This window comes from Notamacropus eugenii, chromosome 2, assembly GCF_028372415.1.
Source record: "Notamacropus eugenii isolate mMacEug1 chromosome 2, mMacEug1.pri_v2, whole genome shotgun sequence".
In the NCBI taxonomy this organism is placed as follows: domain Eukaryota; kingdom Metazoa; phylum Chordata; class Mammalia; order Diprotodontia; family Macropodidae; genus Notamacropus; species Notamacropus eugenii.
The window spans coordinates 381,864,458-381,881,756 of record NC_092873.1 but is presented as its reverse complement, the minus strand read 5'-3'; the positions used below and the strand labels follow the sequence as shown (position 1 = coordinate 381,881,756).

At 42.3% G+C, this 17,299-nt stretch overlaps 2 long non-coding RNA genes across 10 annotated transcripts in view; one reads left to right on the top strand and one right to left on the bottom strand.

The window, feature by feature from the left end:
- Nucleotides 1-2,188, top strand: part of LOC140528964 (uncharacterized) — a 7,189-nt gene extending 5,001 nt beyond the window's left edge. For all 4 annotated transcript variants that reach the window (XR_011975371.1, XR_011975369.1, XR_011975370.1 and 1 more), the window contains exon 6: nt 151-2,188. This is a non-coding gene — a long non-coding RNA (uncharacterized lncRNA). The remainder of the gene's footprint in view (nt 1-150) is intronic.
- The window catches only part of LOC140528962 (uncharacterized), a 145,647-nt gene that overhangs the window by 24,609 nt on the left and 103,739 nt on the right, over nt 1-17,299 (bottom strand). For 2 of the 6 annotated variants that reach the window (XR_011975359.1, XR_011975360.1), the window contains exon 4: nt 77-17,299. The exons of the other annotated variants lie outside the window; for them this stretch is intronic. This is a non-coding gene — a long non-coding RNA (uncharacterized lncRNA). The remainder of the gene's footprint in view (nt 1-76) is intronic. 6 annotated transcript variants of the gene reach the window in all.

Genomic DNA, 17,299 nt, shown 5'->3' with positions numbered 1-17,299 from the left:
AATGAGACTTGGGCACAGAATGGCACTGGTTTTACTTTGTGAAGAAGGGAGGGAGGAAATGGGCCCTGTGCCCTACCTGTTCTCATCAGCCTAGCTTTATGGGAGGGATGTGACCAGACTGTTCTGTGACACCTCTCTTCTCATCTCCAGGCATCTGCAGAAGAAGGAACATACAATAAGAACTGAACCAGAGGAGGAGAGAAGACTAGAGGAAGGATGTGAACTTGTCCAGATTCGCTTCCCTTCAGATCAAGAAACACAGACTGGGACACATGGATAAGATAGCTCCTTGTTTGCCATTTGTAGATATAGATATAGATAACAAAGGCACAAATGAGGCCTGTCAGGGGTAGGCAGAGAGAACAAAAGGATCTGGCCTCTTAGACTTGGTTTTATTCCTTTGACTTTTCATGTTCTAACTCATTTCCACAAGTTTGGGGCTTAAAAAGCTGAGGGTGCCCTAGTGCTGAGATGTCTTGACTGTTTTCTGGAAGGTTGTCCTCTGCCTGGACAACAATACAGACACTTGAACCATCAGGAAGTAAGCAGCAAGATCCAAGAAATTCTCATCCTAAGTAAGAGAGGCCTCTGTTACAGACCTTACCCTGGTGACCAGGAAGTCAGAAGAGGAGTGCACAATCAAGTCTGAAGTAGTTGGGTATAAAGGATAATTCAGTTACAAAGTGACTGGCACCTGGGTAAAGAAATCTTCTTCTGGATACCAAATGCTCATTCTAGCCAAGGCTGGAGAAACAGATGGATTCCACCTTATTGGGGAAAATCCTCTAGAGTTTGTTCCTCTACTATCATCATTAGGTATCTGAAGGCCCTCTTACCTTTTAAAAGAGCTGGGCTGGGGTCAAAGGCAAAATGTCTCTTGGTTGTAAGCTGAAAGCAATAGTGGCAGAATCCAATCCTCCTCCTATGAGAAGGAGGGAGCAGCTCAGCTGAAGATTCCAGCTTGAGCCTGGAGCTGAAAGCAGATGAGAGCCCAGATCCCAAAGAACAACTGCTGGTAAAAATGCAAAAAGAAAAGGCCACCTTAGCAGCACCTTTGAGATCTTTTAAAGAAATGGATATGGTTTTCTGATAAGTGTACAATTTTTGATTAAAGGCTTGACAGAATATGAAGGTCATTTATATAGAACTTTCCGTCCAGTAGAGCCTTGCCAGCTACAAGCACACAGGACAATGAAGGAGGAATGCTGGCCCAAGTCTGTACACCACAGGAGAGCAGTGAGAGCAGCCCAGACAGCACCAGGTCAACAACATGGACCAAAGACCTCTCCCCTGCACTGTTGGAAGCCTGAGCACAGAGGTCCTCCTCATATGTGCTTCTCCATAAGTGTCCATGCTTCCCACTGATGGCCAATGCTGGTGGCCATCTCTGCTGCAGGCTCCCAGGGATTTTCCTGATTTCTTGGATGGCATTCTGCTCATTATCCTCATTCCCACCTCTCCTACCAGAAGTCTGTTCTCTCAGTACTGATCCCAGATGAATGAGGTTTCCCTCTTTCTTATCTAGAATCTGAGTTCCAGGCCATTTCTGACCAGCTCTACACCAGGATCCATATAGCACTTCCTTTATTTACCCCATTCCAATTCTTCTTCATGTCTTGTCTTCTGCCATTTACATGTAATTTCCCTGAGGACAATGTGAATACCAAGATAGAATCCCAAAGACCTCATTTCAGATTCTGCCTTAACACCTAATAGCTGTGTGACCCTGGGCAAGTCACTTAGCCTCATTTTGCCTGTTTCCTCATCTGTAAAATGGAATGAATTATAGCGCCTACCTCCCAGATTTGGAGAAAATGAGAAAATACTTCCTTGCGTTTGGTAATAATATTTTCCCCTTAATTACATGTAGAAAGGAATTTTTAACCTTTGGTTTTTTTAAATTTAGAGTTCCAAATGCTATCTGAGAAAGTCAGCCCTCTGATATAGGTTATACATATGTGATCAAGTAAAATGTATTTCCATACTAGTCATTTTGTGGAAGAAAACTTGAACCAGAAAAAAAAAAAGAAGAAAAGAAAGTGCAAAAATAGTATGCTTCAGTCTGCATTCATACAACATCAGTCTTTCTCTGGAGGCACGTAGCATTTTTCATCATGAGTTCTTTGGGACTATCTTGTATTCCTGTGAAGATGTGATAATATTCATAAACCACTTTGCAAATCTTAAAGCATTACTAAAGATTAGCTATTGTTCTCATTAATATTGTAATTTATATCTCAAGCACTTTGCACAGAGCCTGCTCCAAAATGAACCCTTCCATGGGCTGTCGACCTAACTCGTTCGTTAAATGCGTTTGCTTTGAACTGACTGTGTTTTTACATGGCTAGAAAAAATGGATTCCTCAAAGGGGCTGGTGATCTTGAGTGAATAGGGTCCAATAATGTCCCCTAAAGTTCAGGTAGCCCACTTTGGATCACTCTGTATAAGTCTGGGGGTGGCATGGATGGTATTCACAGGTGCTGCATATTAAAGGGCAAGATGGAAACTACTGACAATCCACTGACCTCCCTCATGGGTCACCACCTTCTGTATCTACTAGGACGATCCAGCCACACTATAGTCAATGACATTTATCTACAGCTCAATTGGTGGTAGTAGTAATAGTAGTAGTAGTAGTAGTAGTAGTAGTAGTAGTAGTAGTAGTAGTAGTAGTAGTAGTAGTGGTAGTAAAAAGAAAAACCCTCTAATTTTCTTTATTACCTCATTCAGTGCCTGCCTGTGTCTGTGGCCTTTGCTCATGTAACTAGTCCCACCAGCAGCCCCACTTTAGATTCATAGGTTCACAGACTTAGAGTTCCTCATCAGAACCAGAAAGTACCTCAGAGAATATAGTGACTCTGTCCCTCATTTGTCAGCAGAGGAAAATGAGGTCTGTGGACCTCAAGTGAATTGCTTAAGGACACACATAGTATTTATGAGAGAATTTGAACCTAAGGGCTTGGCCTCTGACTGAACTCTTTCTGAGTTCAAATCAGTCCCCAGACATTTATGTGAGCTGTATGACCTTGGGCTACTCACTTAATCTTTTTATCCTCAGTTTCCACTTCTGTAAAATGAGGTAGAGAAGGAAATGGCAAACCAGTCCAGGATCTTTGCCAAGAAAAATCCAAAATGGGTCATGAAAGGTCTGACACAATTGAAACAACTAAATGACAACAATAACCTCTGACTCCAGAACTAGTACTCTTTCCATTGAACTCCAAACTGGTACGGTGACCTTAGAAACCACCTAAACTAGATTTGATTTTTTTTCCTTTAATGAGTCTCCCTATCTTTTTTGGTTGGAAATGCAGCAGCTACTCATGGGGCAGATGCCATACTGAGCAGCATGGGAGCATTAACCTACTCCATTTTTCTGATGTGGATTGGTTTGACCCTCCTTAGTCAACCTGGTGGCTCTCCACTCCCAGGGCCTATCATGTTAGTGCCAGACTAACCAGGCAGAGGTGATTTCACTTGGAAGATGGTTTCCCCAGGGTGAGGTTTATCCACTGTACTCCAGATGGGCTTACTTCCTCCACTTCCCCAAATGCTTTCCTTCTGGGCCTCAGTGACCTCCACAGACTTCAGATGCAGAAGATATCCTACCTACAGCTATAGACTTCTTGATCTCCAATGCAGCGATTATTCCACATTTTCTTTGGCCTCTGATGGAAATGTCTCTTTTCCTTCACACTTGCTTTTTAAACCTTTACACTCTTTCCAGACTCTGTTTTTCCTAGTAGGCTTACTACCTACTCCCTTACTTTGCTATTTGGCTTTCAATGTCCTTCCACTTCAGAGCTGATTTCTTATTTGTCACCCCTGCTATTTTCCATTCCACCAACAACAGGCTCTTGTCTGTGTGTAAAGAAGCAAAACGCATCTTGGAATAGTGAATAAAAGAGAGACTTGGAGTTGGGAAAACCTGGACTGAAATTCCCAACCCCCACCTATACCACCTTAACCTCTGTGAGTCTCAGTTTCTTCCCCTACCAAATTATCACAATAATGCCCATAAATTTGCCCCTATGGGGTTGGCATGATGTCTCTCTAAATGAGATCATATATGCAAAGTGCTGTGCAAACTTTTAAAGTGTTGTATTAATGATAGCTAATTTTTTGTTAATAACATCAATGGGTATATTTTGGAGTAATGTTTGAATTTCTCAGGTTGCTCCGTATGACCATTCTCATACACTTAATCGTTTTCTAAATTTTTAAGTAGTTGTTTTAAAAATGCATCATCAAATTGTTAAATAGTCATTGTTGTCAGGTACACACCACAAAAGGGCCTCAGAACAAGTCATACATAGTAGGATTGGGAATGAATGAAACAAATTTTTTTATTAAGTTCTTACTATATGCCAAAAAATGGTCTTTAAGAACGAAAAAAATCTAACCAGTGAACTCCAGGTTACCTCGGTAGGTTACAGCCATCAGAATTTGTATTCCTCTGGGTAGAACATCCTCAGGTAAAGGCATGATACCCCATAAGGGTCTTCCCCTCATAGTTTGATTTTTTTTTTATTAAAGGGGCCATTCCTTGATTCACATCTTAAACAGGCCTATTCACTGAATGGGCATTGCCTCACTCAAAGTGAAACCACAGAAATACCTTAGCTTAAAAATGCCAAGGCCCCCACTGCATGTTGGGCCATCTTCAGCCATCCTGATCTATATCTGGAAAGATGGCTCTAGAGAAGAAAGTGAGGCTGGTGACTTTGCACAACCCTCCCTCGCTCAAATCCATTTCAGTTGCAAGTTAGGTCATCATTCTCTGATGTCATGGTCCTTTTTGAGAACAAAGGACAACCCACAACAACCCACAAACAGATCACCTTAACCTATTGTACTTTAGAACTCCTGAACTCAAGCAATCCACTAGCTCAGCTCCCTCACTAGCAGGAGTCATAAGCATGCACTAACCCACTTGGTCAGATTCCATTTTTGACAGAAGCCCAGAAACCTTGCAATGTTCACACAACTTTAAGTGGTGGAACCAGGATTCCCGCCTAGGTTTTCTGCCAAACATACAGTTGTCTTCACATGGTACCATGCCACTTCTCACAGTCATGGATAAACTATCCCACCAGGTCTGTCCTGACTTTGATGAAGACAGAAGCAGTAGAACATCAGATTGTTGGATTTCTTCCTTTTCTGGGTCCTTAGAGTCCTTGTTAAAGCTATTCTTTCCTGCTTCTAGAAAGCAGGTAGTTCAAAACACTCTTTAGAGAAATAAAGACACTTAAATAAGTGGAGAAATAAGAATCATCCATGGAAAGACCATGGCAGTAGAATAAGTGATAATAGTGACTAATTTTTCAGGGTTGTACCACTCAACAAAATAATTGTTTTGTAAAGTTAGAGAAAATAGTAATACCAAAATTCCTCTCAAGCAGGTGTTACACATGGAGCCAGCAACCCTCCTGGGTAAATAAAAATAATATAGAACATAGATAATGTTAATATGCTGTTTTCTAAGTGAACACTGTGATTCTGATACAGAGTTTAGTGGCCCCATTTCTCTTTGTGTTTGGTACCTCTGACCTGGAAGAACCAAAAGTCAGAATATCAACGGTAAAAATGAGAGAAAGTTGAAAGGAAGGAGGCCTTAGATCTCACACTATACTGTAAAGGAATAATCATCAAAATGGTGTCGTACTGCTTAAAAAATGGGGAGGTCAATCAGTGCAACAGATTAAGTACATAATTTACAGAAAGGAACAGCAGCATAGTGTTTGATAAACTCAAGGGTTCCAGGTACTAGGTAAGGACTTACTATTAGAAAAAACGTTCTAGGAAAACTGGAAAGAAGTATGGTAGAAGGTAGGTATAGACAATATAAATTAGACAAACACGATAAATAGGCAAAATAAATAGACAATATAAAAAGGTAAACACAAAATTTATAAGGGACGTAGACATTACGGGTCACATTATACACAAATCAGAGGAGAACTTGTGAACATGGCTTTTACAACTATGGATAAAGGAAGAATTCCTGACCAGACCAGAAACAGTAAAAAGGACATTTTTTAATACGGAAAATTTTACTTTTTTGAACAAACAAAAACCATGCAGATGAAATTAGAAGGGAAGCAAGCAGCTGGGGAAAATCTTTACATCATGTTCTCTCTCTGATAAAGACAGCATTTCTAACATATATGGGGGATGATGCAAATTTATAAAAATAAGAATCCATCTCTAGCTCATAAATGATCAAAGAACACATATAGGTAATGTCCAGAGGCAGAAATCCTAACTATCAATGGCCATATGAAAAGATTTCCCAAATCGCTAATAATTTGAGAAGTTAGAATTAAAGCAACTCTAAGGTACCACCCCCCCAACCATCAGATTGGAAGGATTGCCAAACAAGGAAAATAACAAATACTGGAGGGACTATGGGAAAAGAGACAAATTAGTGTACTATGGATGAATCTGGTTTAGTCTTTCTGGAAAGTCATTTGGAGCTATGCCCTAAAAGTCCTTGAACTGCATAGAAGCTTTGACCAAGTAATGCCTCTACTAGGTCTGTAGTTCATTTTATGATGTCAATGGCCTGGAAATTAAGTGGATGCTTATCAACTGGGGAATGGTGGAAAACATTATGCAATATGGGTGTAATGAAATACTATCATGGAATGAGAAATGACGAAGAGAACAGTTTAAACTGATACGGGGAACAATTTCTACAGTCACAGCACTGTGAAGAAAAACAACTTTGCAAGACTTAAAAACTCTGCTCAATGCAACAACCAAACACAGTTCCAGAGGACTGATGGTCAAGCATAATGGGTGATGGAATCAATTTGAAAATAAGACACACATTTTCAGTTATAATCATTCTGTAAATTTGTTTTCCTCAACTATATTTTTAGAAAGGTTTTATTTTAAAGGAGAGGAAATCTAAGGATAGAATAGGAAGGAGGAAAGGAAGGAAGGAAGGAAGGAAGGAAGGAAGGAAGGAAGGAAGGAAGGAAGGTAAAGAAAGAGGAAGAAAAGGATAGATGGAAGGAGAAGGAGGGAGGGAGAAGGACAGTTTTTAAAATTATATTTTGAATTTAATTTTATGCATAACAAGAAAAACAATCTATACATATCAGGAACTCACCATTTCATGAAAAACCTCTCCTTGATATTTATAGAAATTATTTTACTACTTGATTTTTATAAAGAGTTTTTTAAAGTCAGAAAATGATAATTCTTGGAGGGGTTATGGGGAAAAAAGTAATAAATACTTTTGTGGTCATAGCCAATGTGGGAATCTCTTTTATTTGAGTGTGCTTTTGTATTACAAGGGTTCTAATTTGCCTTTTTTTTTTCTTTAAGTGAAAGAGAAGGGGGGTGTGAGTGAGGGGCAAGGTAGATGTGGTATGCCATACCAAGACAGAAAGACAGGAAGAAAGAAAGAAAGAAAGAATGAAAGAAAGAAAGGAAGGAAGGAAGGAAGGAAGGAAGAGAGAGAGAGAGAAAGGAAGGAACAAAGGAAGAAAGAAGGAAAGAGGGAAAGAAAGAAGGAAAGAGGGAAAGAAAGAAAGAAGGAAAGAGGGAAGGAAGGAAGGAAGGAAGGAAGGAAGGAAGGAAGGAAGGAAGGAAGGAAGGAAGGAAGGAAGGAAGGAAGGGAGGAAGGAAGGGAGGAAGGAGGGAGGAAGGGTGGGAGGGGGGAGGGAGGAGAAGGGAGAGGGGGAGGGAGGAGAAGAGAGAGAGGGGAGAGGGAGAGAGGAAGGGAGGTGGAAAGGAGGGGAGGGAGGAAAGAAAGAAAGAAAAACAAAAAAAGAGGAAGAAACGAAATTAAAAACAAAAGGTCATTGCAAGATTTTGTTTTGTTTTGTTTGACGCAAGAAAGAGGGACAAGCAAGAGGGACAAGCACACAAGCAGGATGCTTTTGAAAGTCACTTGTTGAAAATGTTACATATGTACTTAAAAAGACAGATAAACTGTATGTAATAGAGTTTCTCAGTTTTGTGTACAATATTCTTTACTGTTAATAAATAAATAAATACCATTTTTTAAGGTAGAAAGACCATAAAAAAATAGGAAGTGTGTACTTGGTGCCTAGCCTTGGCATGCATCTTGATTGTACCAAGCAGCTCATTGTCTGGGGCTAATTACCAGGCCTACTCATTGTTATGAACTACATTCTCTTTTTTTTCCTCCCCCACTTAATAGTATTTTATGTTTCCCAATTATATGTAAAGAAAGTTTTCAACATTCACTTTTATAACATTTTTGAGTTCCCAATTTTTTTCTCCCTCCCCTCATGCATTCCCAAGACAGGAAGCAATCTGACATAGTCTATTATATAACCTATATCGGTCAAATTAAACATAATTATGGTGCCAAATTATGGTGGTGGTTCTTGCTGCTGATGCTGCTGCTGCTGCTGTTAACAGATAGCTAGGTGGCACATTGGATAGAGTGCCAGGTGCGGAATTAGGAAGACTTAGCTTCCTCAGTTCAAATTTGGCCTCAGACACTTACTAGCTGTATGGCTCTGGTCAAGTCATTTAATCCTTTTGTCTCAATTTCCTCATCTGTAAAATGAGAAGGAAATGGCAAACCACTTCAGTATCAAAGAGTCAGACACAGTTAAAATGGTGGAACAAATTATGATACATACATTTATTAGAATATCATTGTGTTGTAAGAAACGTGAGGAATACAGAGAGTCATAGAAAGATCTACAAGAATTGATCTAGTGTGAAGTAAACAGAGCAGAGGAAACAATACATGAAACTTCTTTGATATTTCTGAAATGCTGTATTAGAAATATAAAAGAAAACAGTCTATGAAAAATCAATGCAAACAAAATCAAAAAAGAAAAATCAAAAGTGAATGTAGCAAAATTACAAAGAACAAACCTGGCCTGAAAAGAAAGAGGAGAAGACACCCCCACCTCGCCCCTGTGCAGACACAGGAGGTCCACAGATGTTGTACATTTTACATACTGTCAGATTTTTTTCTATGTATTGATCAGTTATGCTGATTCTTCTTTTTCTTTACATTTTTTGTCATCAAATGTACTAGTTATTTTGATCCAACCATTCCTGGAGAGCCATTGGGAACTATACACAAAGGGCTATAAAAGTGTGCTTAACCTTTGACCCAGCAATACCACTTCTAGGTCTGTATGCCAAAGAGATCAAAGACTCACATATACAAAGATATTTATAGCAGTTCTTTTTGTGGTGGCAAAGAATTGGAAATTGAGGGGATGCCCATGAATTGGGAAATGGCTGAACAAGTTGTGGTATATGAATGGAATGCAATACTATTGTGCGATGAGAAATGATGAATAGGGGAACTGCAGAAAAACCTGGAGAGACCTATGTGAACTGACGCAGAGCGAAATGAGCAGAACCAGGAGAACGCTGTATACAGTAACAGCCACATTGTGCCATAACTGACCTTGACAGACTTAGCCCTTCTCAGCCATGCAAGGATCTAAGACAACTCCAAAAGACTAACAATGGAAAATGCTATCCACATCCCGAGAAAGAACTTTGAAGTCTGAATACAGAGAGAAGCACACTATTTTCTCTTCTCTTCTTTTGTTCTATTTTTTTATTTCATCTTCCTCATGGTTCCTCTCATTAGTTCTAATTCTTCTTTACATCATGACTAAAGTGAAAATATGTTTAATATGAATGTGTAAGTATATCAGATTGCACACTCTCTTGGGGAGGGGGAAAGAAAGGGTGGGGAAGAAAATTCAAAATTCAAAAGCTTGTGGAAATAAATGTTGAAAACTAAGAATAAATAAATAATTTTTCAAAAAAAAGGTGTAAGAAAGAGGGAATCTGGAGAATAGTCTTCCAAAAGAAAGTAGATGGAGTAGAATCTGTGTAAATGCCCTTCTGTAAAATATGGATTCATCTAAGGGCCACACTTGAGGACCTTGAGGGCCACATGTGGCCTGGAGACCACAGGTTCCCTACCCCCATTCTAGAGAGACACAAACCTTCTATTGTATACAAGACTTCCCTACTGTCTTTGTGTCACAGGGCCCAAGTCACCAAATTATATTTTATGTCTAGATAATGATTGCATCATTCCATCCATCTCCCATCATTCCATTCATCTTTGAGTTCCATTATTAAGCTACTAGCACCAAGGTGGCAGGAAACCTATATTATCTATATTCCTAAATTACCACGTACCCACCACAGTGCTTTGCACATTCCTCTCTGGATGTTAACTCTGACAACCTATAACAGGCACTGCCCTTTTTTGTTACTACTGTTGGGGTTGGTTTTCAGTCATGGTCCTATCAGAGTCTCTGTGACTCCATTTGGGGATTTCTTGGAAAAGATACTGGAGTGATTTGCCTTTTCCTTTGCCAGCTCATTTTATAGAAGAGGATCTGAGATGAAAAGGGTTAAATTCCTTGCTCAGGGTCATAGCTAGTGTCTGAGGCTGGATTTGAACTCAGAAAGATGAATCTTCCTGATTTCGTGTGACACTCTCTCCACTGTGCTACCTAGCTACCCTTACTGCCTTGCTACTCAGTGATGGCAGGGGTAATTGCGGGGAGGGAGGGACAGCAAATCAATCAAACCATCCTATGTCATTCAAAATAGTGTGAAGATGCTAAGCCCTGTTATAATTATCAGATGAGAACAGATCCTAATTATCCACTAGGGTTGAACAAGGACTAGGTACCTCCTTAGGGGAGATGGAAAGTCTGTATGGATTGATGGTGGCATTTGGTCACATCCTCTGGGACCTATATAACAGAGCAGAGCTAGTTGGAATCAAGAATTAAAGTGTCTAGCAACAAAGAAAACAGAGAATCATTTCTGGGGAGGAATTGCTTGGGGGGGGGGGGCAACCTTAGCCTCAGCCTAGGTATACCTTCCTCCTTGATCAGATCCTTTAAAGGTCAAGGATTTTACACTTCCCATCTTCTCATTACTTTCCATCTCCATGCAAATTCTTTAAAAAGCAAAGAAGAAGAAGGAAAAAAACCATACACACACACACACACACACACACACACACACACACACACACACACACCCCACATACCTAAAAGGACCATCTTGAGGACTATAGCATAAATATTTCCAGGAGCTGTGAGTTACCTCTTTGTTGCATGTGCTCTCTAAACTTGAAACTACTTTCCCCTGAACTCAGTTTGTATTTGTAGGAGAGCCCTCCAAAGATATTTGGGGATATGTCTGTACCAACTGTTCTTATCATACTACCTACCTTAATAAAAACTGTTTTCTAAAAACTAATTGAGGCTGGAAGACTAATTAATACCAACTAATATTCATAGTGAGAAGCACACTGGTGGGGGCTCATGAGAAGTCATTCTAAAGAAGACAGCCCAATAGCCTCTTCAGGCATAAGCCAAGTACAATGAGGAAAGATACAGCCAGCTTTACTCTGAGGGACCCAACTTGTCAGTGTAAGAGGGGACTGGATAAGGACCCAGCTGAGTACATATAAAGCCTACAAATGCATTACAAATTACATTGCAGTACAGTCATTTCTGTGTCTCTTATATACTGTGGAAGCTTTCTAAAGTTAGAAATCTTATCTTCATCCTTGTATCTCACACAGCACCTAGCATAGTGACATGAATATGACTAATGTTCAATAAATCTCTTTTGGATAGATTCTTTTACTTTCTCTGGGAAGAATCATGATAAAGCCACATTGGAGAGAGGAAAAAATATCGGATTTGGTATCAAGGGACCCGAATTCAGATCCTAGCAGGGCTATTTACTACTTATGTGACCTTAGGCATGTTACAACCTTTCTAGTCCTATTTCCTAAAATGAGGGGAATAGACTAAAGGACCTATGTGCTTCCTCTACATTTATGACCTAAAAAAGCATTTTTCTTTGCTCAGTCTCATATAGTCCCCCCTTTGTCCCTCACACAGATACCACCTTATATGCAGGACTTCATGACATGACATCATGCCTAAACCATGGCCAGAGCCTTCTCTCAGCCTTGTCTTTCTGATTACTCATCACTCTAGTACTTCCTCCACCCAGTGGCCAAAGTGATTTTCCTAAAGTGCAAGTCTGACTAGGCTAACCCCCTACTCCCTACACTGCAGTGGTTTTTTATGACCACCAAAGTTACACATCAGTTTCTCTCTTGGGCATTTAAAGACCTTCACAACTCTTTCTAGCCTTCTTGTGCTTTACTCTCCTGAGTACTCTATGATCCAGAGCCATTGGCCTTGTTGTTCTTTGCCCACAAAACTCCCTCCTGATTTGGTTCTATTTCAGGTGGTCTCCCATGCCTGCAAGGCTTTCCCTCTTCACCTGCACCTCCTGGCTTTTTCTGACCTCCAGATCTCAGATTAAATGACACCTGAATATACACACTCACTACTTCTAGATCTATCTTCTGAAATTACCTTTCATTTCTACAGTATATATCTTATATGTTCATATACAGAGTAGCTGCTTGGATCTCTCTACCATAGCCAGTCTAGCGACATCAACTCCTCAGGGTTCTAGAAGGTATCCCTCAAGGATTAGGGCTATGAATGCATGGGCTTCTATGTGCAAGGACCCCACAGGTTTTCTTTCCCCTCACACTGTTAACGCTAGTAGGTCGATGCCTCATTATCTTTTCACCACTTAACATTAATTAGCTTTTAACTGAAGGATATTTACTTTGAAGATATAGCAAGAAAAAAGTATAAATATTTCCCCCACACACTTTTGTGACACACTCTCCCCATCATTAGTCTCTGGGAAGACTGGACTGACACAGAACAATTTGGAAACTGCATTGATCCAACCAAGTTCACATCCAGATTCATCTACTGCTGGCTGGGTTATAGAGATTCTGAAGGTTGCTCCTTATTGCCAGCTGTAAGACTAGCATTGACTCAACTACCAAATTCCCAAATGCCTCACTCTCCTTATGTATGGAAACCCACAAGATTGTCACCTCTAATCCCTTCACCTAGGAAGAAAGAACAAATACCTAGGCAAGGAAAGAACTGAGGCCTATTTTCACAGGGTTCTATTTTGTCCTCATAGGAAAAAAGGTAGAAGCCTCTTTCTTTACACTATTGTCTGTCACCAGATGTCAGCAGTGAAAGGTTCAAACCAAGAGGAGATCTGAACACCCACCATGGTGAGGGGCAGATAAAAAGAATTGATGAGGGAGGAGTAAAAGTATGGATTTAATGCAGTAGTAAATTTGTAGTAGCCCCAATGAGCTTGGCTTTGTGACTTCCTCCAGCTCTCCTCAGCAGCACATGAGGAGGAATGAAGGAGATAAGACAGGTGGGAGTAATCCAGGGTGAGGATTTGGTCAGGTGTAACCATAGATAGCAAGAAGGAACTGAAGAGAGTGTAGAGATAAGCCTGTTGTCTAAGGGGTCAAAATCAGGAAAAGAGAGCATAGGCAGAATATCAAGATACAAATACGGAATTAAATTATTTAGTGAGTGTTCTCCATAAACATATCAGGTGGCTTCTTCTCATCCCACCAAAGGACAATATATACCCTGTTGTAACATTTGAGTCTCTAATCCAGCAGAAGGGACACAGATTATATTCATGAAACTGGTGACAGAACATGACCACTCTCATTCCTAACATCAGTCTATGTGTGATATCGACACTGTCCACCCCCACCCCATCTTCTCCAATCTCTCTCCAGGGAGTGTTTGTTCCTGATGCCTACAAATATTCACCACTGTCCTTCATCCTTAAATTCACACTAAACACTAACATCCCTTCTAGTTATCATCCTCTGTCTCTTCTCCCTCTCTAAGACAAATGTCTAGGAAAAGTTTTCTATTCTCCTTGCCTCCATTTGTTCTACTCTCACTCACTTCTCAATCCTTTGTGATCAGCCTTCTGACCCCATCACTTAACTGAACCACTCTCCCAATGTCACTAGTGATTTCTTAGTTGACCAGCCTGAAGGCTTCTTATCCTTCCTCATACTCCCTGACCTGTCTGATGCATTAGACCTGAATGCCCTTTCCTTCTGGATATTCTTCTCTATTCAAGTGAACAAGCATTTACTAAGCACTCACCACTTGTCAGGAGCTTTGCTAATTACTAGCAATACAAAGAAAAGGCAAACACTTCTCTGCATTTTTGTGACACTTGTCTCTTGGTGCTCTTCCAATCTGTCAGACCTTTCCTCCATCTCCTTTGTGACTGATGTCATCCTCCATATATGCTACTATAGGTGTGGTGTCCCCAAGGCTCTGTGCAGGGCCCTCTGTTCTGACTACTCTCTCTCACTAACTGATCTTATCAACTCCAGTGGATTTCATCATCTCTATGAAGATGCTGCCTGGATGTAGAAATCTGTATTTTACCTCTCTCTTGACCTTCACTCCCACATCCTTAGTTGCTCATTGGGCATTTCAAACTGGATGTATCATAAGGACCTCAAGCTCAACATGTCCAAAATAGAACTCATTATCTTTCCCCCCAAATCCACCCTTTTTCTATTTTCTATTACTGTCAAGAGTACCATCACCATTCTACTCACCCATGTGGCAATCTGGATGTCATTCTCCACTTTTACTCTCCCTCATCAAAAGTATTCAATAATTTGCCAAATCTTGTCATATTTCTACCACATCTCCCCCTCTTTTCTCCAATTACACCACCATTCCTCTAGTTCAGACCATTATCACCTCTTGTCTGGACTTTAGTAGTTTTCTAATTGGTCTCCCTGTGTCCAACCTCTCATCACTCCAGTCTGTCTTCTACACTTGTCAAAGTGTTCTTTCCTAAACCCCAGGTCTGCCCTTGTTGTGGTTCTTCAGTCATATTCAGTCATGTCCAACTCTTCATGATTCCAATTGGGGATTTCTTGGCAAAGACACTGGAGTGGTTTGCTATTTCCTTCTCCAGCTCATCTGACAGATGAGGAAACTGAGGCAAAGAGGGTAAAGTGACTTGCCCAGGGTCACTCAGCTAGTAACTGTCTGAAGGCAGATTCAAACTCAGGAAGAAGAGTCTTCCTGACTCAAGGTCAGGGCTCCATCCACTGCACCCCCTAGCTGCTCTCAAGCCCTCTACTCCATAAACTCCATTAGGCTCCCTCTTATATCTAGAATTCAGTATAAACTCCTTCATTCAGCATTTAAAGCCCTTCACAACCTCATCTCAACCTATCTTTCCAGCTTCCTTATACATCCCCACCCCCCATACATACTCTGGAGTCCAGTTTACACAACATTCTTAGTGCTGCTCATGCACAATATTCCACAAGTCCCCATGACATTACAATGTCTATTCTCCATCCCTGGAGCACTCTCTCTCTTCAACCCCTTGAATCCCTAGTATCCTTCAAGAGTCTGCTTAAATGTTACCTTCTACATTATCTACCACCCTTCCACCCACTAGAGCTTTCCCTACCAAAACTATGTTACAGTGGATGTGTGTCCTTTGCATATGCATACTGAGCACACAAAACATTTTGTCTCACACGACAGAACAGAAACTTCTTATTGATAGAGACCATTTAAATTTCATTGTAGCACACTGCCTGGCACATAGTGCCATAAATGTTTGTAAATAACTTGATTATATAATAACTCCACTGTTCAATCACTGTCAAAATCCAACCAGAATGTGGGAGTTGAGGAACATTAGAATATCAGATCATGTCTTTATTCTCTCTCTCTGCCTCCCTCTCTCTCTGTCTCTCTCTATCTCTCTGTCTCTGTCGTTCTCTCTGTCTTTCTGTCTCTGTCTCTCTCTGTTTCTGTCTCTGTCTCTGTCTGTTTCTCTCTCTGTCTGTTTCTCTCTCCGTCGCTCTCTCTCCGTCTCTCCCTGTCTCTCCGTCTCTCTCTCTGTCTGTCTCGCTCTCTGTCTCTCCCTCTGTCTGTCTCTGTCTGTCTCTCTGTCAGTCTCTGTCTCTCTCGGTCTCTCTGTCTGTCTCTCTGTCAGTGTCTCTCGGTCTGTGTCTCTCTGTGTCTCTGTCTCGCTCTCTGTCTCTCCCTCTGTCTCTCACTGTCTGTCTCTCTGTCTGTCTCTGTCTGTCTGTCTCTGTCTGTCTCTCTGTCAGTGTCTGTCTGTCTCTGTCTCTCTCGGTCTCTCTGTCTGTCAGTGTCTCTCGGTCTGTGTGTCTCTGTCTCTCTCTCTGTCTCTGTATCTCTGTCTCTCTCTCTCTCTCCCTCCCTCTCTTTCCCTCTCCCTCTCCCTCTCTCTGTCGTCATACAGCTGAGGGGGAAGTAATAAGCATCACTGTGCCTCACCCACACTTCCATATTTTTTTCACCTGACTGAACTGCACAAAGTCACTGTTGCTCAGTGCGACGTGCGCTGCCCAGGCGAATTGCTGCACACCAGCCGGTGAGACCACAGGGACGCCACTTTCCCGTCCGCTTCGGGGGGCGGGGGGAACACGCGACACACAAGCCCGGAGGACCAGCACCGTGCCGGGAGACAGCGGCCGTAGCCGGCCCAGCCCGGGGGAAGCCGCCCCGGCCGCCCTCGCAGCTCCTGGGGACCGGTCCGAAGCCTGGGCTGCGAGAGCTTGTCCAGGAGAAGTCACCCCACACTCACCGACTCTCGGGAGCTAGGCAAGGTCGGGCCTGGTTACTTCTTGGTTGGTGCACCGAGGGCTGGAGGCTTTTCCTTTCCCTCCCATCTCACCCGCCCACCGTCACACAGGGGGCCGGGTCCGGGGACTGGGACACCCGTGGCAGGCGGAGGGGTTTCCCAGGTCGCGGGCGCCCTGCCCTTGAGTTCGCAGCGTGGAGTCTGGGACCCTGGAGACTCCCGGGAGCCCTGGAGAAGTCCTCTCTCTCTCTGTCTTTATTTTTTTTTCAGTGACTGAGTTCAGTCCTGGAGTTGAGAGGAACCCGAGCTGGGCCGGTGGCACGCCAGTCCTGGAAGGGCTGGGGGTGGGAGGCGAGGAGCAGGGGTGGAGGGGAGGCGCTAGGGGGCAGAGTGGAGGGTTTGAGGTTGCAGTGGCCACACGTGCTTGAGGTTCGGGACGAATTAGTGTTTGTCTGTCCGAGTTGAGGTGCCGAGGTGGATTGGTGGTAGTCAGTGAATTAGTTCACTGCAGTCGATGAGGGGGTCTGGACCAGAAGCGGGTCCGGGACGGAACGGGCGAGGTGAGGTAAGGTCGGGAAGTGGACTTGGGGCATCTAGGTGGTACCGGTGCTAGGGATGCAGGATGGGTTAGTGGTGGTCTGTCCGAGGTGAGGTGGGGAGGCGGAATGATCCTGTTCAGTGAGTGAGTTCCCTAGTGGGGGTTAGAGGGGCTGGTGCTAGGAAGGCAGTTGCTGGGTTCCCGATGAGCAGAGTTGGGTGGCTGTGTAAGTGGAGGACC